The following is a 26,604-nucleotide window of genomic DNA, read 5'->3' on the forward strand; positions in this document are numbered from 1 at the left end:
GTGGCCTGCCTTCATTGTATAGGTATAAATTTGTGACACTTTCATCAATGCAGACTGACAAAATTGACTGTGACGGTGTGGGTCGATGTGTCCTCTAGCAAAGGAATCGCCGTCTAGATTTCCAGGAGGAGACGAAGAATTTGACCCCCGGGATGTCTCAGCCTTAAATATAATCAAGCACATCCACTGTCAGGGTAGAAAGACTGCTCCAAAGAGGGCTGAAACGGGGTTAGATTGTGGATCGTATACCAAGTGCTACATGTTTGCAAGGTACAGAAGTTCCTTCCAGTGAAAACAGCCGGCTAGCTGCGGATATCACAGTTTGAGTTGGCCTTTTCAGCTGAATAGAGGAGGGGTCAGGAGGCTGATCATTTTGACATGTTGATTCAGTAGTCTCCACTCGGGATAATCCCTGAAACAGTCATTCATGTGCACGTCTGTGTGCATTCTGAGCTATTTGACAAGCCTCTTAAATAGCCTGGGTTAAATACCTTGTTCCTCCATTGATCTTTTTGCATGTTTCGCTGGTATTGGTGGGGCCACCGTTTCAACTTGATTAAAACGTGGTGGCTGGTACAAGAGGTCAAAAGCAGGGGTTAACAGCTATTGTGAATAACGCTCATTGTCACCCAGCGTGCCACTCCACAGAAATCACAACAGCTTTCCAGGTATGAGGTGGCAAGTATGCAGCATTCTTAACCAGCCTCTTGTACAGACATTAACACTATCACTCAGACTGCAAATGGGTAAGGCTCTCAAATACAACTCCTTCAGCAGAATAAGAGGGGAGAGGAGGGGGGGGCATCAAGGCACTCACGCATTGACACACACACACACACCCACACACACACAAATCATTTATACACACACACACACACACACACACACACACACACACACACACACACACACACCTAGCTCACTCTCAAGGTCAGGCAGTATTGGCAAATGGTAAAGATAAAGGAAGCTCTGACAGCCATGTGATGTCTGAGATGACATCACGCGTGTCACAACATGAAATACAAATGCAGCAATGTTTTTAGGCTATGTATTTATCCACATGGTTGCTTTCTTTTAAGAGAGGCGGTCTTCTTTTCATGATATTGAGACAAATTGGGACATGCCCATGAAAGCTACTCTGCTGATTAACTCTTCGCGGATGGCTTTTTATCTGGTGGCATTTGATGTACGACATCTCCGTAAGGGCTTCGGTCGAATGCAATCACGGGCTCTTTCATTGCGGGGCCCCCCCCTTGGATTGCCACGCTAGTTCTCGAGGGAGGCCATCCTTCAGAAAATATTGACTGTTGGACAGTGAGCGCCTGCGTGTGTATTACGCTTCTTTAGAGAGAAATTGCAAATGCCTTTGTGTGTGTGTGTGTGTGTGTGTGTGTGTGTGTGTGTGTGTGTGTGTGTGTGTGATGCCTGTCTGTCTCCACGTACTAATGGAGAGAAAGGAGGATAGAGTCTACAATGGGGCAAAGGTTACCCGTCTTGTAAAAGGGAGAGAGGAAATTCCATTTTCCACGATACATTGGTCCCAAATGCACCCGTTATTCTGTCTCTGTGCTCTCCCACACTATTGACCGGTTACATTTACACATGCACGAGCTTTTGAGTTTGCTCGCACCTGCTGCGTTATTATTTTTCAGCAAGGCTCTCTTGTACAGGCAGGCTTTTGCTCTTGATTTGCACCACTAATGAGGCTGCTAGAAAGAAGGCAACAAAATTTAATTAATTTGTTCGTCACCTTGTAAGAAAAGCTGATATGGACTTCATTTGCGGTTTGGACTGACTTCTGGAATGACTGGGCCTTTTGGTTGTTGTCCTTTAATCTGAATAAGTTGTTAAAGCATCGGCAGGGTGCATATATATATGTATACCCACTGTTTATGTTTGAAAATAAAAGTGCTCTGTGTGATGGTAGTTGCCCTTCTTATATTCTCACAATTCTCCGGAGAAAGGGCCATCACTGAGTCTTCATAGGCATATTAATTGCTAAATAACTAAAATATTACTCTACAATTCATTTCAAACATGGTGATAGGTTGTGATCTGCCAGATAATCAACACGGCTTTCTGAGGAATGGTTGGTGGCATTTGGAGCACTGTGACTACCATTATAGGCTACATTTTTCACATGTGGTCCCTCACTGATACTAAACTCAACATCAAGTGAGAGAAATGTGAGGAGGGTAAAGGGTTAGTCTATCATTTGGGTTAATGTTAGAAAAGAAAAGATTGTGGTCATGAAGAAAAATATCATCGAGCATTTGAAAAATTACATTTTTTTGTTTTGCAACATTGCAGTAACATGGGACGATTATAGTTCGTACATTCAATTGTTTCCACCCTGTAGTGCCAATATTATAGTCTATTAAAGGAAACTGCTACTACTATTTCCTGCTTGAATTTGAGCTATTGCATTTGGAGATTTCCTTAGAAAGAAACAGATACATAACTTAAAGTAACCAGCTGTTCATTTTGTTGAGGAGGTTATTTTTAATAGGCACTCAACATGGAGGCGCCTCGTGTTGCAAAGAAATCCCACATATGAGATGAAGATGTCGTGTCTGCATATTCTGAAATGCAAAGCCAATAAGGCACTTGCAGCCCCAAATGTATTGAACCACTTGTAGACAGCACGTAAATGCTTCTAAATCCAAATGTTACATGTTAGTTAATGGGTACATACAGCGTGTCATTGAGCAAAAGCCTATATTCTTGAAAAAAATGTCTAAATACACACAATAGTGACATTCAGAAGAACTGAAAGGATACACAAGGTGCTCAGGGCCGGGCCGCGATACTGTTGCATTTTCCTGAAAGTCTCAGACATCTGGTGCAAGTTTATCTTACAAAGGCAATCACTAGCTAACAGACATTAATCCCCTCCCTGGTATGAGCTTTGTGCTATGAGCTTCTGCTTAAATGACAGTAATTATCACTTCAGTCTTGAAGTGGAGACACCAACACTCTGGATGTCTTTGTTTAATCTGCAGAGAGATCCCTGACTCAATTGGCCACAAAACCGTTACACTGCAAACACAGTTGTTTGTCCAGATGTGCATTTAGTTTGTGTGTGTGTGTTTGCGTAGACTCAAGATCAATTACAACTGCAGATAAAAGTCATACTTGCGTTTGTTCTGTATTTTTGGGAAGTAACTTTAGAGTAAACAATTAGTCAAAACTCCTCTGATAGTTAAATCACATTAACCTCAAACTCCAAACTAGAAACCGTATCCATCCATCTGGGGTCTCTGGTGGAAGGTTAGAGAAAGGCTGGACATGAGAGGAAGGTCAAACCTCTACTTTTTCTGAGGTTGGGCTAAAAACATGCCTCTTGCCCCGTGCACACCGGGATACTGTGTCATGTAGCAGCTCTGCCTTGATGAAGCGATAAGAGCAACCGAAAAAAAAATCAAGGTCTTGCCCTTTTTAACCGTGTTCCTCCGCTCTGGGGTAACAGCACCTAGGGTAGATAATAATGGAGTAATCCTCTTATATGTTGCTGCTTCCATTACCCTCAAAGATCATTTTCATCCGCTCGTGTGTATCATTCCATACTGAGCTGGCACGGTACTGAATGTTTTCCCATTTGAGTTTTGTTCACAGTTTGGCTCAGTTCAGGTTACACTGGAAAAATGCCAAGAAAATGAGAATTTATACCACCGTTTTCAGGGAAAAGTCAGCTGATATTAATATCGTTGCAAACCAAAACTAATTGGGCTGCCCATCCAAATAATTGAATTCATGAATAATTTATTATTGATTCAAATTTGTCAAATTAGTTAGATGAGAAACAGTCTATTCAATTTGAACACTTTAAAATAAATAAATGAAATTCAAAAACACACAAAAGACTCTTCCTCCTGATTTTATATAGAAAATATGATATTTTGGTGAATATTGTCACCATTCAAGTTAAAATCACAACAAAACCCGCTGGCACTCAGTGCCGTTCAATATACCCTGCAAAGCTACTCACATTGGCACACGTATCAGCGCCTCGGTGCAGGCATGTTGGACATGGCGGATGAAAGGTGTCCTGCTGTGTTGTTGGTGACAAAGACTATTTCTGTACTCGCTCTCGGACGGAGAGACAAGCAGGATGTGAACTCTCATCACACTGTGCTTAATAGCACCAAGGGGCACAAACCACACCTAACATTAGCATTCTCTTTTCTAAAGCCGTCATGCCTTTGGGCCGGCGTGCTGAAGCTACTGAAAGGTCGCAGGAGACCCACGAGTACAAGTCTTAATAGCTGATGCATGGATTTTTAGTTATTTCAATTGGACATGAATGCTCTTTTTTCGTTAATACTGGTAAAAATTGTATCTTGTACTTTACAGCATTGCATTACGCTGAAGAAAGTTTTGTTCGATTCAAATGATCCATAATATATTATATGGCTTTTTATTTCAGATGCTACTATTACCACTTCTCCTGTTCAACTAAAAGGTGCAGCATTGCTCTCCTTGTTAGGCAGTTGACTGTGGGATGAGAAAGGCATGCGCCTGATCCCTGCCTATGCAAACATGTTTACATTTACGCCACTGTGATGATGGGTTGTAAAGAAAAGTACCCCGGTGTGATGATAGCTTTTGACTGAATGGCAACAGCAGCTCTGTATTTGTGTGTGAGGCCTCTCTCCGGACGATGCTTCACTGTGAATCCAATCCAGCAGCCTCGGACAGGTCCTGACTAATTCTGTTCACATTAACACGTGTGAATGTTTGAGATTGCACTCTCGCTGGATTGGTAACGAAGATGTATCTCAGAGCCTGTCTGTGACAGTGATGACATCTTATTCCTTTAGATTTGTCTCAGAGATTTGGGGTCTCTATATGTTCCTTGGCAAACCACCGGATTTTTCCATATCTTACCCACGATGCCTTTCTGTACTCAGCACTTCCTGGTTGTACTCAGCCAGGGTGTGATATAGTATCATATAATAGAATCAAATAGAGGTGGGCGACAGGGGGACGTAGGGAGACGTATTGTTTGTTGGATGAGGAGGAGTGGGGCACATTTTTCAAGCCCTTATCAGTAGTATCCCGGAATTTGTCAGAGTCAATAACAGGACTGGCTGTTCATTGACAGACAAGCCTCTAACGCACAGTGGATGTGTAATTCCTCACCAGACATCGATGTCTGCGCATCAGCTCTATATATTATGGCTTGTTTTGGCAGGGATTGAGGAGACGCGGAGGGGACACCAGCAACAAGAGTGGAATACTAACTAAGTGTGGCCTGGATGAGTAAATAGCAGGAGAGTTTAGACACAATAGCCATGTTTTTTGGGGGTGGGGGGTGTTTGAAGAACCAGTATTGAATATGAAGATAATGTGGCCAAGATGAAATGCCGGCTGATCAGACGGCTATTAGCTGCATCCTGGTGCTACTCGTTTAGAGGGCTTCTTCGCTCTCCTCTCCTCACAAATACTCTTTTAAGTGTATTCATATTGACTGTTGTGAGATACAAATCTTTAAATAGAAGAGTTGGTATAAGAAGGGCACTTGTGGGGGTGGGGTGAAGAGAAAAACAAGTTTATCTTTGATGTCTGTTTTACTTAACCCTGCAAAATAAGCCTTGATGAAATTCTAGGATCAATAAATCTCCAGGGAACACAAAAGATCAAATATAGGCTCTTCCTTTACTTCCACTTTTTCTTTGTTATTCCCAATCCTCTCAATGGCTCTCCCATATACGTGCGCCCGTGCACCACAGAGAGTGTGTGGCTCTGCTCATTGGCTCCGGTCGCGTTCTCCACACTGCCTGGCCGCCGCTTGCATAACATACAACGATTACTTTTTGAAAAAAGTTACTCTTTGGGGTTGTGAAGCAAAGCTGTGGCTGAAAAATGGTGTTCCCACACAATTATATAAGGATAATGTAAGATTTCCACTCTTTTCTCGGCTGAAAAAAGGGACAAACTCACTGTTGGAGTCAGTGAGGTGCGCCATCACAGCTGTATACTGAAATCGATGGCCTGGCTACTAGAGACCAAGGATCAATGATGCCCCCTCTGTTCACACTGCGGGCTTCTCTTGTTGCTTCTCATGAGCATGTGCTATATGGCCGTTTTTTTTTTTTTTTGGAGCATAACTCAAGACAGACAGACGGAGACATATCAGCACTTAGTTTAATTTCTGTATATCTATTCATTGCAGGTTGGCTGCAAATCTCTTTGTTCTGTGTGTCCCGTTCTAAAGAGGTGCTCATAAACGTGTAGTCAAATACAAAGCACCTTCTCACAGATTTGATACTTTATTACGTGGCGAGACAAACGTGGTAAAGCAAGAGCTAATTTCTGCCGGTGTTGAGCACAATTGGCTCAACTCAGGAAGGACAATTGCACTTACACAGCGGTTGCTAGAGAGTGCTGTCCTTTAAGAGTAACATTGTGAGGCATCGTGGGAAGATATCGGGCTGAACTTGGATATGTATATAACATGGGGCAATTTCTTGGATTTAGATTGTGTACCACATTGCAACATGTACATTGTCATTAGTTGACATTGGGGCTGTTACTTTGAGTCAGTGATTCACCTTACTAAAATAAGCACAACAAAAACATGTTGAACTTGTGCACTGACTGTGAAGGTGGATCAAAACATCTCGATAAAATCATACTGGGTTACTGCCTGATGATATGTGATTATTCCAACCCAACCTGCACTCACGTCCTGCCCTTGTCTGACATCATACACCACCAGTCAAACTCAAAATTGCAAAGCACCGAGCACTTGAATAAGATTGGAAACATTTGCAAGAGGGACTCAGTTCCAACAAGGCAGCTGGGGCAGGCCGGGAGCGTCTAATTCCCCCTCTGCCTCTCAGGTCTTTTGGCGGGCTGACATCTCTAGAGAGAGGGGTTGTGGGAATGCCATCCCCCTGCTCTCTTTCCTTATTCTTTAGGCCCCATCTCGACACAGTCAGATAAAGGGGCCACCGGCGCAGCCTCCGGTGTTTCAAGTCTGATTAATCCTCTGATTAAGTTAATCCAGCAATGCTTCAACAGAGGGAAGACATCCCTCACTGGAAAGTCTCCAGCTCTGAAAGAGAACTATGGATATGTTCTCTTTTTTCTCCCCCTCACAATGCTTATCTTCACTGTGGTTTGTTGCGTTTAATTACGTACCTCCCCTCACTTGAAAGAGGTTGACGCAGATTTTAAATCAGGATTTTACTTCCTCTGTGGATTTGCTACTGGATCTCCCTCCTGATTTGTTTTCACTCTAGTTTCTGCCATGTGAATACTTTCTGAAAGCTGTGTTCGATCGAGGCCCCGGCTATTGTTTAAAGAGACAAAAGCTAATGACAGCCAGGTACCGGAAAAACGCCGCACCTCACACACCGTATGATACAATAGGAGACATTTCCTGATTTATCACCCGAGTACGAGCAATGAATAGAAGATGTTAATGAAGGTCAAATGATAAAATGCTTTCTCTGGGTTCAAAGCGAGGTTGGGTCTATTAAATTCTCCACTCAACTACGCACGCACACATCTGCACAAACTAATTTATTCAGCCCTCTGCTGCTTAATGATTGGGGGACATTTATTTCACACAGGGTCTCTTTGCTATAGTGTTATTGTAAAGAGTTCCCGCCTAATTAGCCTTTTTTGGACCTTAACCATCTCCTAAACACTAGGATGTGCAGGCCTGATGTGCAGTTCTCTCAGCAAAACCTCTGGTGTATTTAAGAGTGAAATTATTTTTTAATTATGAAGCATTACAGTTTAGCAATAATCCTGTTTGTCAATGAATGCTCCAATTTTATTCTTCATAAAGGACATTAGTGTAGTTCATTAATACATTGAAGTAATTTAAATTGCTGTTTACATTTGGACTCATTTCTGCCCAATTTCTATACAGCATGACGTTGCCAAAAGCTGACACCATCAGTCATTGACTTACTTCAACTTTCAGTACGATGTATTAAAGAGTTGGAGAAAAAGAAGAAAAAAAATACAAATTAAAAAGCACAACGCTCAACCATATTAGTATATAAGTATAGTCTTTACGTATGCAGTCATGTTTACGTCTAAGGCTTTTGGTTCTAGGTGTCACACGAAGGGATTCACACGGAGGGAGCTTGTCCGATTCCGGTGTCTTGGCGCATCGACATGACACATCGCTGCGGGTAAGAATGTTTTCGCTGTAAGGATCAAGCCTCTGACCTTTTAGTTACACAATATATTCTCTCCAGCATCAAGGCCATCCTGCTTCCTGTCCGGATATATAGAGCCTCACGGCAACAAGCATCACTACAAGCCTGTGTGCTCCTGTGACACCACTCTGGTTGAATATCGCCCCTTGCAACCACACTGCTTCAGGTTACACTGGGCACGAGCCTAAACGGGCTTAAATTTTTAATTTTGCACTGGAGATCGCATCTAGGGAGGATAGCATATCTGTAATTTATTTAAGAAGCCCACAGAGTTATTTTGGAGGCGGAAAGCTGGACGGGAAAGTATCTGTGTGGCATTTTTTTTTTTGTTCAGCCCAGGGGGCTTGTAGGTAGACTCCACTCAGCGGTGACCTTCTCACTGTAGTGGAGCAGCGCTGAGGATGAACAGTCTATTTGTGTTCCAATCCTCGGGTAAGAAAGACCTGTTGAGTGCAAGAAACAGTTGCTCCTTTCGTCCTGTGAAACAATGAAACAGTTGAATAATTGATTGGAAGCTCGGCTTAAACTCTAAAACCCTTTATATTTCACTAGAGAAAAGTGACTCACCGGCTGTGTCACCTTACAGCCTTCCTCGTCTGGAATTCCTCCCCCTGTTTGAAGGCACCGTTCTCTGCCTGAAGACTGTGTGGTGAAGAGTGCTTAACTTCCCTTGGTCAAAGAACGTCGTGTTCGCTGGAGCGAAAACAAAAGCTTTGACGCTATTCATGATTAGCACCGGGAGATGTGGCAGGTGTCTGTTTACTCAAGCAGCAGCGACAAACATGCATGCAACAGTCTGCGGTAATTCTAAATAACCGTCAAAGCCGCCATTATCCACGGTGGCGCGGTGAGTGGGTGAAAGTGGGTAAAGGGGGGGGGAGGGAGGGTGGAGGCTGCTGGTGGTGGCACGCTATCATGCAGTTCATCCTTAATGAGTATGGATTAGCAGGGATGATCCGGGCTTTGCAAAACCCCTGGTCCAGTGTGCTGGTGGAGGTAGTGCGTGTGTGTGTGTGTGTGTGTGTGTGTGTGTGTGGTGATGGGAGATGACATCATCACTGAATCCACGGTCAGTTTGGAAATCTTTCCCAGAATTGTCCACATTGGCAGACTGCAATAATACATTGGATGATTTAGTGTGTGTGTGTCTCCCCACCAATCACCCTGGAGGCATCAGGCACCCCTTCCCTCGCAGAAGAGCAGCAGAGCTGATTAACATTCCTGCGCAGTGACTTATTCAGATCTAATTTATTTGCTATCCCCGCAGCCAACGCCCCGCAAAGAGTAACATGTAACATGTAAGTAAGTTGTTGGAATTTTTTTCATTTTTTTTATTTCTCAACATAGCATTTAGACATGGGAAATAAAACTTAAAATACTGTCATTATGTCATGATTGGACTGCACAGTGTTCTTGGATGCTTTGATGATGAATCATCCAGGTGGGACATTTCTTTGTTGCCCGGCTGCTCGGGTCACAAATCAAGCCACAACCAAGAGAGGTTTTGGGGGAGCTTGTGACCTTAACATCACTGGTTTGAAATTGCATGCTGAAAGTTCAGTCAACGCCTGTGTGGTGAAGCATGTGAATGAGCCAAGCTGCTCCGTCCCTTAGCAACTACTGATGAGCTTCTCTTGAACTTTGCAATCGAACCAAAGGAGTGCACTGAGAAGTTTGTTGAAAGAAATGTGTATAAGAAAGTGGACTTGCAGTTGTGCAGACAAAATATATATTTGTATCCCTGAACGAGTAAAACAAAGACGTCAAATTGCAAAAGCGAAAGGACGATGCAATTTCACATAGGTGCTGAAGCGTTGGCCCCTCTAAATGAAACGACTGATGCCCCTACAGTTGCTTCGAACCAAAGGTCAAGTTAACAAGCTGACTTTTCAAACACTCTGTTGTCTGAGTTCGACGACGGCCATCCCTCCCAGTCAGCCGCTAATCCGGAGATTTGTTGCGGCCGCACAAAAACGTTACAATGATACGGCCGCTGTCAGAATGAAATATGGGCCATTGTCACAAAACGGCAAAGCCATTCTTCCGCTGAACCCGAGACCTCTGCGGCGGCGAACACACGGGACACGCCGTGCAGTGTGCCGGATGAAAACCGCACGCTCAGGCAACAGTTTGAGTAGCAGCCTGGGAGATGATTTATAATAATTAATCTGCTTTGTCCAGTCCCAACTGCCTTCCACTCAAACCCCCCCACCAATCCAACACACACACACACACAGACACACAACCTCCCCAGCCCCCTTGTCAGTCAGGCTCCACAGCTGTGACAAGTTCGGGCGCCTTTCCAAACCAATGTCACCAACGTCCCTATCGAAGGACGTTGTAAGGGATTTAGTCTGTCTCTCTCTCCCTGATAAACCCCGGCACCTTCACAATAGAACACGCGCTTGTACTTTATCACGGCCATCATATCGTGAACCATTAACATGAGGGCCTACAATAACATTATTTATGGAGGCGTTAATATTAATATCGACCTGTGAACTGTCGGGGGAGCTGATTTACTGAGTGCAGGAATGGCCGGCCGTGTAGGGCTGGCAGGTGGACTAATTGAATATCAGTCACCGCATACAGCATGCCGATAGAAGACAGCCACCACTGAGACCGAGAGCACAAGCAAATGTCCACGTCTACACATGCGAAAAGAACTTACACGCATGATCTCACTCCAAATCCGAGCAGTGAGAAGTACCTTGTGTGTGTGTGTGCTTCACACAGGTCACCTCGTAGACTCTCCAACCGCTGCCGCATGGCAGCAATATTGACTTTGGCTCCGCTGAGAGCATGTTACAATAATGGACGCTTTTGCACTTATCTGCAGAGAACAGGCCCCGCTAATGAAACTTCAGTCTGAGTGGCTCATTCACTGTGAATGGTGGCGTTTGAGTGTGCAGAGGTTCTCTGACAGCGCACAGAGGTGGCGGATTAGTTAGCAGCCGTTAAGAATAATGAGGTAGCAGGACAAAGGCGCTCTGGTTGAGTGTGGGGTTTGTTTGGAAGGCAGCGGCAAATTTTTTGTGATTTTTAGATTACTTTGACAAAAAGGCTTTTCACAAAGGGTTTTAAAGGGTTTACCAGTTGGAACAGGCTGCAGCAGTGCTTCTGTACAGTTTGAGGAGATCCAAAGGGAGATTCAATTGGGCTGAAAATTATATTTTCTCACATGATGTGTGTAAATAAGTTGTACCGGATATTCATTAATTCATCCACATAGCTGACACGGAACAGAAGAAATAGAGGGAAAGACTTTCCAGTAAGAGGATTTTTAAACGTGTTCTATTCATATTTTAACTTTAACAAAACTTGTTTTTGTGGGTTTGGAAAGGATCTTTCTTCTCAAACCCTTTGGAATTGTTTCTTTCACAGTGATTCCTAATTAAATTATTTGTTTGCAGGAGAGATTACAATACATTTATTTAAACCCCGGGAAAAATTTGAAGTTGTGCTGCTGCAGCCTTTTAACTGATTTGACAATAACCAAACAGTTGAAAGTAACCAGGGAAATCCAACATGTCTAATCCGTTAATTAATGCTAATGTTAAGTAGTGCATTTCTGACAGTGAGCATAATTCAACACATACACTGCACTTTAATTGAAACTCATGACATCATTAGACAGGCTAGCCGTAGAACTGTCAAAATAGCTGAGTGGAGATGTAGTGGTACAAAACAAAGGAATATTACAACTGAGACATGTGGACATTTGGTCTTTTGCTGTGTTACTGTGTCTTTTGTGGGTCAGCATGTTGCTTGGAGTACATTGGAATGCATGTGAATGACTAAAGGAGATTATTACCCAATGAATGTCTCATTATGTATTTTTCAAAGCCCAAATGGGCCTTGACTGGTCCCTCACTGCCTTGCTAAATGGCTTTGATAAGAAACAGTAATTTCCATGAAGTCGATTCTCCTTTTTTACATTTGCCTTTTTAGGCATTTAGCCAATGTTCTAAACCAGAGCGGCCTACAGAGCATTATCAGGTAGAGACCTGTTCAAGGACAGCTCATAACAGTACATAGCCTTTGGTTGTGACTAAAAGAATCTCACTCGTAACATTTGTTACATTTCTTTTTATTAGGCCTGTTTCTAAAACCAGGCAGCCTTTTTTTTAAACAAAAATATACTATAACTATAAGTATATACTATACAGTGGCCATGCTGAGGTCACCCATGAATGAATTCAATCAATTGCCAGTACTTTTCCTTACGCATTAAGCTGAAATGATACTTTGGCTTTTGTATTTTTTGTTATTTTATTTAAAAGAGGCTTTGTAAAGTTCAAACATAAATGCCACTATTTGATGCACTATACCAGATTATAGCTTTGACTAATTTGCATCTGAGGTCCTTTGACAAGTCACAACCCAATTAACACGATAACAAACACTACCGGGTGAAAGCAAAAACCATTCAAGGTCAATGGTGTCAACGAGATGGCAGAAGGAGTTTGTAATCGTATCACCTCTTCCGCCGCAATATTTTGACAAACCTCTAATTCTTCAGGAAGGAAAAGTCAGTGTGTAACTTAAGACAGCTGCCAAGAGCTCCAGTTGCCTTTCAGTCACAGAAAGAGCACCTAAGCGCTACTGTTTCCTCATTTCCCTTGACTCCCCTACTCTTCCTCTCCTGACTTTATTTCTCCAACATGTCATTTCCTTTATCGTCCACTCTCTCTTCCTCATGGCTCGTTCCTTTGTTTCTACCCCCATTATTGCTGCTCTGCTCTTACTTCCCTTCTCTCTCTCTCTCTCTCTCTCTCCGGCCCGGCTCCCCTTCTGTCTCTTTCCCTGGCTTTTGTTCACCTGCCGTTTTCTCTCCTTTAACTGGTCCCTTCTCGACTCCTCCTCTTCTTCCCTTGACTTGTCGTCCCCCTCCCCTGTCACTGTCTGCTCTCCTCCCTCTGAACCCGTCCTCCTGCCACCTCCCACTTCTCCTCTCATTTCTTTCTCCTTGACACATCCCTTCTGTTCAGCTCAACCTCACATTTCTTCCGCACTCCTTTCCACTCCCACCTTCTCCGTGCTTCAAAGACGCTTCCTCTTGCCTCTCTGTTCTCTTTTCTTTTCTCCTTACTCTGATGAAGATTTTGTTTTTAATTGATTCCGAACGACGGGGAGCGAGTAGATGAGTGCGTTAGGGTGGGATGAAGACATGAGGTGCTGCCATGGCAACGTTTCTTTCATTTCAAAGAGAAAAGAAAACTGTTGTGTTGACATTTTCTTTTGCCTCACTGGTAGCACCTGTTGTAGGTCGGTCTGAATGTTTCCTTTTCCCTGGATGTGGATCAACCCTACATGGTCACGTTGCTGGAGAGAAAATACATCCATTTCTGTGCACGCATGTTTTCATTCCCCGATCTGCCGTGCACCATGATGCTCGGCCATCTGTCTCAGCACGATGACTAAACTCAATGCCAATGTGTTGCAGGGTCATGAGAAAACAAACCGGAGCTGAATTTTTCACATGAGTGGACGAAGCATAACTAAACCCCCTATCCATAAAAATAAAATAAAAAAAGAAACTGAGCATCACCCCCCTCACCTGCATGTTATTACGGGAACACCAGGCGACATTTGCAGTACATTAGCTGTTAATGTAGAGTGAGTTTTTGCTCCTGTGCTGTCTTGCAAGCGCTTCATTCCGCCTTATTAATGGCGACTCGCCCAGCTGAGGGAGCGTCTCATGCGACGGAGGAAGCGGTAGTCGAACAGCGTGTGTGCAGTGAATAAATGCTGTACATTAAACAAATTCCCCCACCCTTTTTCTTGGCAGCTGAGCGCGTGGGTGATTGAAGTATTGCAGAATGTGCCTTCATTTTTTCTTTCTTTCGCTCTCTCGCTGACACACGCACGCATGCTCACGAGTATCCAGCCACACATTTGTGTGTTTCAAGACCTTATTTTTTTCTTCACAACCACAGCAAACCAAATGCTGCTGGCTGTCCAACTCGCCTCATGCAAAATGATGCATTCACTCTGGTGCCCTCGCATTGATACCTTCACAATAAAACACATTTTCACTGAGCTTGTTGACAAACCCATGTGGTAACACACACACGCACACACACAGACAGACATACAGGTTGATCTCTACTCTCAGCTGTGCTTCAATCGATGTATCAGGGGGATCGTCGTGCAGACAACCTGTTTGTTGACACTGATTGGGTGGCGAGGGCTGACCTGACCCATGTGGCCTCTCAGAATTAGTGAGCATGTTGACTGTTGGACTGATGGAGGGTGATGGGAGACGGTCTACAAGCAGCGTGCAGTTCATGAGTCAAAGACTAAGGGGGAGGAGGAGAAAAAGTTCCATCATCATCAGGCCGAGGGCAGAAATTTGCCGTCCGTTCTGCTGCCAGAACGTTTCCTTTTTTCTTTTCTTCCTTTCTCTGCTGTCTTAATAATGCCTTTTTGAGAAAGTAAACTATTTCATTTTGGTTAATATTTCATTTTTGTATTTAATCTGCAAATATTTGAATTGTTCGGCACTCGACGGTGGCAGCATTGCGCATAGTTTAAGATGTTATGCCTCGTGGATAACGATATCATAGCACAGGCACTGCATTTGCACATGCTATGAATTATGTGCTCTCATTACTTGCACACTTTCTGCATAGTGATTTGATCTCTGAGTATGCAGAACTTGCATAAATATTGTATCAAGTAATATGAAGTCAAAATTCAGCTATTTTGAAAACTCCAAAACCGCTGCTACTCCATTTGAGGAGGCTCTCTAACCAGAACCTCAGTGACCGTATTCATTGATCATGCCCCCCCCTCTCCCGACGTCCACTCCAGCGATGATATTGACATCGTTATCTAGAAGGAGACTCCAGGCGCAAGGTAATGATGAGCTCCTCTGACCTTTCACTGGAGATAACCTTCCTCAGCTGCACGGTGGAAGCTCCTCAGGGTGCACTCGCGGCTTCCCACAACTGCAGACCTGAGCGAGAGTATTGGCTGAATGTTGGGTGAGGCCAGCATACCGTAGACATCGCCCCCGGATGCACGGAAGCTCACACAAGTACGCGTACCGTGCCGTGAAGAAACGCCAATATGCAGTACATAGCAGAATAATCACCGACAAAACTAAACGCACGCTGAAACGTGGACACACTTGACCGCTAAAGAAAGAGTAAACGCGTAGATCTGTTCTTTAAGTTAATGCGTCCCAACGAGCTTTGTGCACACTCAGGCACACACCCACACACATACTACACTCCCACGGATCTGGACTAGGCTCATTAGAGATGTGTAGCAGAAAATGAAGAAAAAAAGAAAAAGTCAGGAGGGATTTCATGCAGATTTGCACTCCGCTGCTCTCGGGCAATCAGCAGGCAAGCCTCCTCTTTGCCCGAGAACTGTCGTCCTGCGGACACAAAGGGCAAAGAGGAGAGAGAGCGAGAAACTCATCGGTGCGTTTGTCGAATTCCCCGTCCTAACACTTGGGGAGGCAGTTCATTTAGCAGTCCCTTTCATTAATGTTTCTCTTTCATTTTCTCCTTCACTCCCTCTCCCACTTTTTCTATCTACTGTAAAGGTGCAAGTGAACCAGTAACAAGAAGAAGACGAAGCCGGGGGAGCAGCAGAAGATATGAAGCTAAAGAGGTTTTGAAAGCAACCCAGTTGTAAGTGGGCCCCTAATTTCTTTTTGCATAGTGCACCGCCAACAAGGAGAGTCATTTTTGTCCCCATAATAGTTAATCTTATATTGTGGGACACAAATATAGACCATTTTGCAAAGGATATTGCATAAAGTTCAATAGATTTGGGTCAGTGTATGTCATTCAGATAAACTGCAGGAATTAAACTTTGACACATATTTTGGATGAATTATATTTATAACTATGAAGAGTTCTCTATGCTCTTTTCATCATCCTCGGATCTGTATTACCTTCTCACTTCATTTCTCGACCCTACCTTTCCTTTCCTCATCCCTTCTTTCTATCTCTGTGATTTTTGATTGATAGAGTGACATAAACCCATCTGAATAAGATATTTTCCATCCTTGTCCCTCCCGGGTTGGTCACTGCTGCAGATGGCATTTAGTCTGGAGCTACTGGAAAGCTTCAATATTGTTAAATCCGTTTAAAACATGACAATTTCCATTCAATTATTCAACAGGCAAGCCTTTTTTATGTTCAAATTCACATAGTCAGGTTTGACAGCGGATCTTTTCCCCCCTAATTCAGAAATTGCAGACAATATAAATGAGTTTATCTGATTAATTAAGCGATGCATCAAAAAAGTAGATGGAGACTGGAAGCTTTTTACAACGATGGATCCAATTTCTTAGTCACCAAAGTCAGTGTATGATATTGTTACTGTATATTTCATGCTTTTTTGAGCACAGACCAGTGTAAGCCTTTACTGAAGTTTGTTAGGGAAGTGAAACCACGGGACCATAGTCTCTATTTTCCCTTGCTAATGAACAACATTACACGACGCATTGTAAAGTATCTCCTCTCTTCCGAATTCGAAACCCATCCCCTGTTATTGACAGCTGAGCTGAGGGAGAGAGAGAACCATCATCTACCTGTCACAGCAAGCCGCCACTGAGGAGCTCCTCCTGTTCTTCTCCAATTAGTTTATTCAGCTAACTGAATTGGTGGAAGCTGCAGAACTCATTTTGAAAGCTTCCATCAAGGCATCTGCCTTGAGATTATAAATCTACAACTTTGGCCTTCCTTAACTGAAATTAACTCCTGCTTTTAATTCCACAGTCAATATGTCACAACACTGGTCTCTTGAGATTAAAATATGTCAATCAGGTAATATCTGGATATAATGACGACACAGTCAGTTTACACAAGCCAGAAATATAAAAAGAAAATGCGAAACAACATTATAGCAAGATTACTCCAGTAATCCCTGTTTTTTGTATGAATATAGTTCATTTTGGAATTAAATCCCATCATTTTAATTCAACATGTGTGCACTGTCCGTGTAGATTCATTTGACTCATCCGCATATTAAACCATCAGGTCAAAATGTAATCTCTCGGTTGTCTGCCAAAATGTCCTCGTCTGCACAGCTCCAGTCCAGTGGATAGTTTAATTCACATCTGAAAAATGTACCGAAGTTGAGTGCACGGCCATTACATACACTGCACACCCCATCCTAATTTCCATATCGTAACTTGATTATCAGTGCTGCCGGCAGAGCGGCAGACATGTAGAAACTGTGGATGAGAGAGAACTAGGGTGTCAGATCAGATGCAGACATCCCCTCGCCGTGTGCAGGGGGGCGGCTTGCTCCTATTCACCTCGCTGCCAGAGGCCACCAGCCTGATGAAATAACAGCTGTATTCAACATATTGGGCTGCGATGATAGTGAGGCCCTGTTGAACTGCTTCATTCGACTGCAGAAATGGGTTTCGCTGCCTGACTGTGTGTCCTTTACACATCAGCAAAGACATTTCAGAGGATTTTCAAGACTGTCGGTTTTAAAAATGTTATTTGAACACAGGTTTGATTAATATATTCTTAGATTGAACATGAAAACACAGAAAGCACCACATTTATTATTTCTACCAATGCAATAAAATGCTTGTGTTCTGGCCTCGATTTTCAAGGACCTTACCGCAGTGGGTGCATGTTTAGATTCTTGCATGTCATTTCCACTGTGTCCTAGACATTAAGAGCAAAAAACATATTAAAAGTATATTCTGCGATAAGATGAGGAAATGAACATTGTGAAATCAGCACACATAATGGAATAAGGAAATGGCACATTAAAAAGCACCTTGCACCAGAAATGACATTATACCCACACTCACACATTAAAAATAAGATTGGATCCTTGCATTTTTGCATTCCTTAAATGTTAATGAGCTTGATGGCCTAAAGATAAAACACGTGTCCGTGTGTCTTTGAAAAATTGGAGCCTGACTATATTATTCTAGGAATTATGACAACAATTCTCCTGCAGGTTAGACCACCATTAATCCTGGCGATACCTATGGACGTGCATTATAAAAAGGTCAGATTGCACTTTCCCAAAAGGTTTAAGTTTAACCAAAAAATCAGACCACATCACATACATGACCGTCCGTCACCACCACAAAGATAATGGTGGGTTAGTGTTTGCCGTGATTACATTTTGTAGTTTAATTTAGCCATTTTTTTCAACCTTAGAAATAAAATATTTTACAAATTTACAAGTGAGATATTCTGAGATGTTCTATTGAACAGAACAAAACGTTAACACTGCTAAAACTTCTCTCTCTACCTTTCTCCAATAATCTGACAAAAGACTTCAAGGTGAGGAAACTGGATGAACAAAAATGCAACGTGTGATTTTAAATCTCCGATTTTAAAACGTATTCCTCTGCAAATCTATATTTGAGATATATTTTTAATTACTATATTTTTAATGTCGATTTTTCATTTTCATTTGTCATTTGGATATACAACATTTATTATAAAAACCCGCGATGCATCGGCCCACCAGGGTTTGTGGTTGTTCTACATTTGTCTCTACATTTTGTCAAAATCGTACCTTTTGAGATTCCTCTCATTTTCAGAGTTGTTGCGTATTCAGGGTAGGGTCGGGTTCTCTGAGCATACCTGACGTGGACAAATCCCTAAAGGCCTTTGCACCTGAATACAAAGGCAGCAGCGAGTGTTGGCTGAGCATTTAAGTCTCCAAGGCAGAGAGAGCAGCAGCTTTTAAGTCCGCGGCTCCGAAGATGTTAGCAGCACAATTAAACAAAGTTCTGCTAATCTTCACAGCTGGCGTCAAGAGGCATTGTGTTCTGGCAGAGCAGCGTTATCCTTTGCATGGCGCGGGGAGTTCGGGGTTTCTATAATATCACACTGATCACACAAGTGCCTTCGCTGCACTGTACTAACAACAACCCTAATGTACATCGTAAAGGGAGAGAAAAAGTGGAGCAATCAATTAGCGTTATTCAATTAAATGCACTCCACTTATTTGTTGCGGCATATAAATACATTTAAATTGACCTCAACTTTAGAGGTAATGAATTTGATATTCCGCTGTATGTAAGTCCATGGCGTTTGGGAATGAAACACTTTCCCTCACAGTGATGGTGGAAAGCTACGCAGTGTGATTCATTTTTAAAGGTCCTCTTTTCGGATCTATGTCTTGTATCATAATGAGAGTACAATTTTCCACTGGGTTGCATTGTGGCCCAAAACTCATGTCAAATCAGATTTTTGTTTTTGTTTTTTGTATTCTTACAACCTGTTACGGGTCCCAAGCCTCGCCACCTACCCGCCAAGTACTTTGAAAACTAACCCGCTAAACTGATGGGTGGAAATAAACAACCTGCTGATGTGTCCCAATATGAAAGACGGGTAGATATTTTTAGGGTGGGGCGGGGAGATGCTATCTTAGGTCTATTAATGCAGTCATTGCTGTGTTGCCCCGGGGCCGCGGGGCCTAATCCAGAGGAGTGCGAGTGAATGGGACCGCGGCTCGAGCTTGCCAGACACACTTAGGTTCTGGTTGAGAGCACAGTGCTGTGTGGGCGAATCTATTCTGCGCCGGGCCGGGCAAAGCATAAACATTGCCCAGGGAACGCAGGCATGCAAGCAGGCAGGCAGTCAAGCGGACAAGAGAAAAACTATAAGGATGGTTGCCTTTAATTTCCTTTCTGCTGGCTCCCCTCAACTGTCCAGGGCCTGAGAGCGAGGGAGGGTAAAGAGACACGTGTGTATGTATGTGTGTCTAAATTACCTGTATCTTTTTTTCTTCCACCAAAATATGTAGTGCCATCCACCCGCTTCTCTTGCTCTTTCTCACACACACACACACACACACACACACACACACACACACACACACAGACTGACGTGCACGAACACACTCCATCACAGTCTTTCACGGCAAAGCTCACCCAATCCATCCAGCTGCAGGCCGTAAAGCAATGACTCGTGGGCTCTCTTACTGTCTTTAAGTGATCTGTGTTTGCTCCATGACGCTCTGGCGCTCTGACCTTCTGAACTTGCGTGTAAACAGAGCGCCGCTACCCGCCCGTCCACCAACCCCCATCGCCACCATCCCCCACCCCTTGGCTACCAAATAAGGTAAGACGGTGACACTGAGAGCCAGCAAGTCGGTCAGCCGCTGACCCGCTGAGGAGGCCATTAGTGAGCCGGCAAGCCAGCGGAGGGGTTCGTAGGAAAACCACCTCTGGCATCACTCATCACTCTGTGGCCCTCTTTGCTGTACAGAAATGCACACGCACTCTCGCCATGTGCACAAACGCTTCGCTTCGAGGCACACTTACATCCGCACATGGCAACCACGCACGCAGGGACCTGAAAGTGTTAAAGGCACTGAAATGCACTGTATACAATGGCATACATTGAAAGGCGTACATGCACGAATCTACACACGGGAAGGAGACATTTGCACACACAGCACATTCAATTCACTCCGAAGCCTACATATTTACAAAAGACATATTCACCGAACGCTACGCGTACACAACTTGTAATAACATGGTAATACATAAATGCACTCCCAAAGAACTATACTCTGCAAATACTGGTCCAGCATCACACATGGTACACAGCAGCAGAGAACATATGAAACCTTCAGTAGTTTACAAGGTTCACAGTTAAATTAACTGTCTGCTCAGTCCAGTAATGCCAACCTGGAAAGTGAAAACACACTGCTGCATTGACCAAAATATAAAACAACATCTGCTTAACAGTATTCACAAGATAACAACTATGCAACCTGGCTTTTTGCGTCTTTCCCCTCTTTCTTTGCTATTTCTACTGTAATTATTTGGTTTATTCAGCTGCACTCTTCCACCTGCCTCCAAATGTCAGTTGAGTTCAAGAGAGCTTAAATAGAGAAAGCCTTATTAAGAGTGAGCCGGTTAAAAGAAAGGCAGGAGAATCCAAATACGAAGGAGTCAGGAGTAAGTAAGTGTCTGGTAACATAAAAATCCACAAAAAGGGTTGTAGAGACTATAATGCGATGAACTAAACTACACCCTATAATTCAGGTATTTATCTGAAGTCTTCAAGACAAAGGCCATTGTTAGACTTGCTATGTGGGAGTATAATTATGTCAGGATGCATTTGATAGCAGTATAGATGCCACCAGGACACACATTTCCATGAAAAATGAACAATTTAGAACACCAAGTAAGAAGCAGAGCCAAAATATCAGTAAAAAAAAAAGAAAAACACCAGTCACAGTTCCTGCAATGTTTTTTTATCAATGAGGAAAAATAAATGAATAAGAGACATATTTTTAAAAAAGAACAGTGATCATGGAGCACTTTCTGAGAATGTTTGAACCGCTGCAAATTAAAAGTGACAGACTGAAAGGGGCCTTTTAAAAGGTACGGTTTGAAACTTGCACTTACTGCATAAAACACATGCGTGTGTGTCACAGAGAAATCCACCGCAGAGGCGCCTTCCTCAAGCTGCCGAAAATGCAGAGAGAGCTGTCAGATGTATTTGTTACCCAACAGCATGTAATTCCTTACGTTCCCGTCCCCTTTTGCTACACCAACCGAGCTCAGTCACCATTCTCAAACTCCTGTCTATTGCCGCGCTCACACGTGTATCAAGGTAACAAATTCATAATTGCTCTCAAGCTCTTTGTAGATCTCTATCATGTTGGGAGATAAGAGGGAGCCTCACTGCACTCTAATAGCCGTCAGTCTGCCTGTTTTCCTGCTATGATGTTTGTGTGTGTGTGTGTGTGTGTGTGTGTGTGTGTGCGTATTTGGGTGTGTGCAGCATGTGTGTGTTAGACACATCACCCATCAACACAAACCCCAGCATACCGTCCTCCATTTTGGCTTCCAGGGAGAACAGAATTGTAGCCAGGAGCGCAGTCACTTATCGGCTTTACCGTTGAGGCTACACGCCCGCCATAGGTGGACGTTCCTCACCGTTCCTCCACCTGAGGCGGATAAGCACTCAGCGCCGGTTCACTTTTTTCCCCCAGTGTCTCGCTCACTATTGAAACACCACACGTTACTTTCGTACTTGCGCTGACACACCCGCAATACACGAGGAGAGTAAATATGTGAGGAGCGGAAGGAGGCCCCGGAGTAACTGGAGTCGAGACTGGGGATGGGGGGGGGGGCCTCGGAGGGCCGTCGACTGCCGCGTGCGTGTTTTTTAATTGTGTTTTTGGTAGGGGTGATGAAATGTCCTCCATTTGCGCGTGAGCTGGCAGTAAGTGGGCTGTCGCCTGGAGGGACAGGGTGAGCGATGGCCCGCTGCTATCGGAGGTGATTGTGCCTCAACCCCTTGGGGTGACAGATGAACGGAGAGGGGTAGGGAGACAATAAGGAGTTTTCTTTTTTTCTTTTTTTATATAGTCTCACATGGAGTTAAAAACAGTACAAGTGGCAAGACATAATGCATTTAGATTCAGACAAGCTACATTTTCCTGTTCACACATTCTTTTGTTGCCGTTTGCATTTGGCACTTCTGCTCATAGAAGCGATTATACATGCAACAGAGTCCTTTAAAATAACGCATACCTAACGACGAGGTTCATCTGTATAACTCAAGAAGCTTTTTTTCCTGGTATTCCAGTGTCTTCTGTTTGAGAACAGCGACTAGCAGACATCGTGGTGTGGATCACATTCACTTGTAGACATAACAGCTGACAGAAGGAGGCCAGTAGTTTCAACAAGGTTCGCTGGACGTTTGGTGAATCCTCGCATTCTACATGCTGTTACACGATTCGGTAACAGGAGCGATGAAGCGCTTTCCCTCGAGCGCTCGCCACATCTTCCGCTCTCTGGATTTACATGGCATTTGCGAACACTCGCAAGGAAAACAAAAAAAGTGGAGAGGGAGAGGCAGCGGACGAGGAGTCTCATTATTCTGTTATGGATTGCACATGTCAGGCGGTAAGTGCTCTTTTTATCCTTCTAAAGCACTGGCCTCGGCCATTGAGCGCATTTCCCTACCCGAGTGAAATTTACCATGTTAAGGCTCGCACCACCGGGGGAATGGCGGTGAGAGCTCTGGGTTGCCACTAAGATTTACCGAGCTGATTAAATAAAGGGGCCGCAGTGTGAATAAGAAGCCAAGGGGAAAAATGCACGTAACACAAACACATGATTTTTATTTGCCATTTAAATTGATTAGACCACCCATACCCCCCCCCCACCCCCCTCTCCCTCCACCCTCCGCCTCCCACCCACAACTGCCCTTCGCACCCCTCTCCAACGCCTTCATGGTGTGTTACATGTCACGCTGGGTTTTAAACAAAGAGGCAGAAAAGAGGGCAGTGGACTCTGAGCCTGTGGCTCCGAATGGCTGTCTGCCAACACACAGCCAAGATGGGTCTTTTTAAAAGGGCCTGTTCTCGTCCATTACTTCCTTCATAGCTTGAAAAGTTCACACAAAATGTATTGCTACTCTCCACCTGGAGAGGGGGCTTTCATTTTAGGCACTGTGCCTCACAAAATGTAGCCCCGTCCTATTTCAATTTATTTTCTACAATTTCCCGTCATACATCGTGGTCCTTAATGCTCCTGAAAGGTGACGTAGCCAGCAACCGGCCTTTTGGGGCTAGGAGTTACCCCAAATCAAACAGCCAGTTCCACTACCGTGGGACATTAAGAAACAGTCAAATGAAATTGAAATTGATGTAAAGGGTCTAAAAAATACTACTAATAATTTAAATCACATAAAGTACATAACACTAATGCTTCTAAAACCTTTGTATCCAATGTAGTCAGATGTACATTTACATTTTACAAACATTTCAGCAGAGCCAATGTGGGTCAAGGGACTAATGTGTCTCTTGAGCTTTGTCTCCCTACTGGACAACGGGCATCATTGTCACTATTCAAATTCAAATCCTACCAGCCAATGAGAGTTGCTTCTCCAGTTCAAAGCCAATGTGATGGAAGCAGGTCCACATCCAACAGACTGAGAGGAGTAGAATGAACCAAATGTTGTTTTATTTTCCATCTGTGTGATTACAATATCAATCTTTATTGTTAGTGTAGGTTATGTTTGTTTCATCATAACTCAAAATGTAATCGAAAATTAGACATTAATACCGAACAATATGAATATATTATCATTGAAATTAAAAGAATTCATACTAATTTGATTTGCTTTCAAATGTAAATGGAAACAAGGGCATTCAGGACATAACATGGTAGAGTGGCTGGTGATAGCAATAAATATTCATTAAAAAGTTTAAAGTAACTTTTCTTAATTGTGATAATGTCACAGAATATTTGCTTATGGTTCAGAGACTGTATATCATTTGAGGCTAATATGTGTCAAGTTTAAATATGATGGAACTAGATGGATTTACTTTCTTCATAAAATTTCACATTTTTGCCTTTTGCATTCCTCTGCTTAGTGCTTAAGGACATACCTGCAAACATATGTAAATATGCTTTTTTAACTTATCCTGTGCCTGATTGATGAACATTGCATCAATTTAACTCACTGTAGTTATTAAGTAGTGTTTTCACGCCCCAAAACAAAACGTCATACAAAGCCAATAGTTCGTCATAACGTTCATGAAAAAAGGTTTACATATTCTAAGTAGCTTCAGTGTGTTGACCAGAAAAATCTTAAGAAGCATTTAAAAAATCACGAAAAGAAACTGAAAAAACGTATTTTTCTTCTCAGACCTTTACTTTTCACTGCATATTTGTCTCCTCTTCGTGGCAACCCCCTATTTATGAAGATAAAAAGATCAGCCTCTTTTCTGCACATGCCCCGTTGAGTCATGATTCCCGACTAAACGTACTTGAACGCACCGAGCGGCAGGATTTACGATACAGGGGGAAGCCAAGAGACGAAGTCTATGAGGCGTCTTTGAACGCAGCACAACGTTTCGCGTGTTTTTTCTCTCTCGCTGCAAAAGAAGGGAGGGTGAAGACCGGGGGGCGCGTTTGACTCCTGTCTCCCCAACACCCCCCCCCCAGTCCGTACGAGTCGGCTTTGGGAAGAAAGGGACCTGGAACCTGGGACGCGCAGATAACGCTCGGCACCAGTAAAGGGGACACGCATTCGGAGAGAGCCGCGCGCGGCGGTGTCGCGCACGGATTATTATAGGTTTTTTTTAATTTCTTCTTTCACTCAGGAGATTCGGAATACGAACAGACGGGGAATATTGTGTTTCATACTCGCACCCCGCTCGTTAACAAGTGACTGCTCCGGCTGCTGAGGAAACTTAAATAAAAGCTTTTGGTTTTTCTTCACCCTCCTTGGATGCGAAAGTAACTGTTTTTTCTTTTTCTTTCTGGAGGAATACGACCGCTCATCCAACAGCGGACACGGATTTAAAAGCGGGGTTTGTCCCTGAAATACTTTCTAAGTAAGTGCTCGCAACTTTTCACCGACTGCTTCTTAACTTTTGATGTGACGTGAGTTTAGAAAGCGTTTATTTATAAACCACGGCAAACAAACGTGTTTGGAGACAACGCGTCAACCCCCCCAGCCTTTTGCCAGTGGAGCCCAGTCCGCGGGGCTCGGGGGGGGGGCAATGGGGGGCCAATGGGGGGGGGGGGTAAGAAGAAGGAGAAGGTGTTACTGCTGTCTGCTCTGGAGCTGGACGTGTTTTAGAGGGAAGCTTGTACACCCGAGCTTGGTTTGTAAACGTGGTTTCTTTGCGTTGTCTGTAGAGTCGGTGATTTAGAGGTCCGCTCACTTTCTTGCATTCAAGACCCCCCCCCCCCTCCCTCCCTAAGCCCCCCCAAGCACGCATGTTTAAATCAAAGCAGGGAGCCTCTGCGTTCTCGGGGTATTTTGAGAAAACTACTCCCATTGATTTGCATTTGAAAACAGTGAGGTAAACATCTTCCAGACACTTAGTGTTTGAATTCTGTTGATGCGATGCAGGTAAATGACCATCACTCGTTTCTCAGAGGGGGGGGGGGTTATTTTAGAAAAACGGTAGAGGAACTTAAATCCCATTGCCTGAAGATATCCATCAATGGTCCCCTGTTTTTCATTAACGCTGTAGAAGTGTGTGTGTGTGCCTGTATTGAGTGTCTATGTGGAGTTAATTGTGATAGATGGGATTTGTTTGGTTATCACTGTTTAACAAAAAAACTTTTTTGTAGACATTCCCCTGATGTTTGCAGAATCAATATCACCACCACGTCTTTTGTCTTATGGGTAATCGGTCGCCATTTGGAGTATCTTTTGTCTGAATGTGGTGGAAAGTTAAGATGAATTTTATTCTTTGCTGCAGGCTGCAGTAATTCATGTGAGTCCAATTCCAAATTGCAATGGATCTTACATTTTATATCAGAACATTTAAGGCTAAACCTTCCCTGGGCAACATATACTCCCCCCACCCCCCTCTCTCTCTTCACCCTTCCACCCCGACAGCAACTGCACGCCAAAAACAGAATCTCAATGTAATTCTTTTACTGCGGCTTTCTGAACAGACAAACCAAACAGTGTTGTTTTTTTTT

At 43.5% G+C, this 26,604-nt stretch overlaps 1 protein-coding gene across 10 annotated transcripts in view; it reads left to right on the forward strand.

The window, feature by feature from the left end:
* ptprsa (protein tyrosine phosphatase receptor type Sa) overlaps positions 1–26,604 on the forward strand; it is a 198,195-nt gene that overhangs the window by 19,374 nt on the left and 152,217 nt on the right. For 6 of the 10 annotated variants that reach the window (XM_078108267.1, XM_078108272.1, XM_078108271.1 and 3 more), the window contains exon 1: positions 24,994–25,499. The gene's annotated coding sequence lies outside the window, so the exon portion shown is untranslated. Of the gene's footprint in view, positions 1–8,073; positions 8,154–15,738; positions 15,827–24,993; positions 25,500–26,604 lie in introns of those variants that run through there. The other 4 variants (XM_078108268.1, XM_040185255.2, XM_078108270.1 and 1 more) reach the window with 3 other exon arrangements.

Source organism: Gasterosteus aculeatus, chromosome 8 (genome assembly GCF_964276395.1).
Source record: "Gasterosteus aculeatus chromosome 8, fGasAcu3.hap1.1, whole genome shotgun sequence".
NCBI lineage: Eukaryota > Metazoa > Chordata > Actinopteri > Perciformes > Gasterosteidae > Gasterosteus > Gasterosteus aculeatus.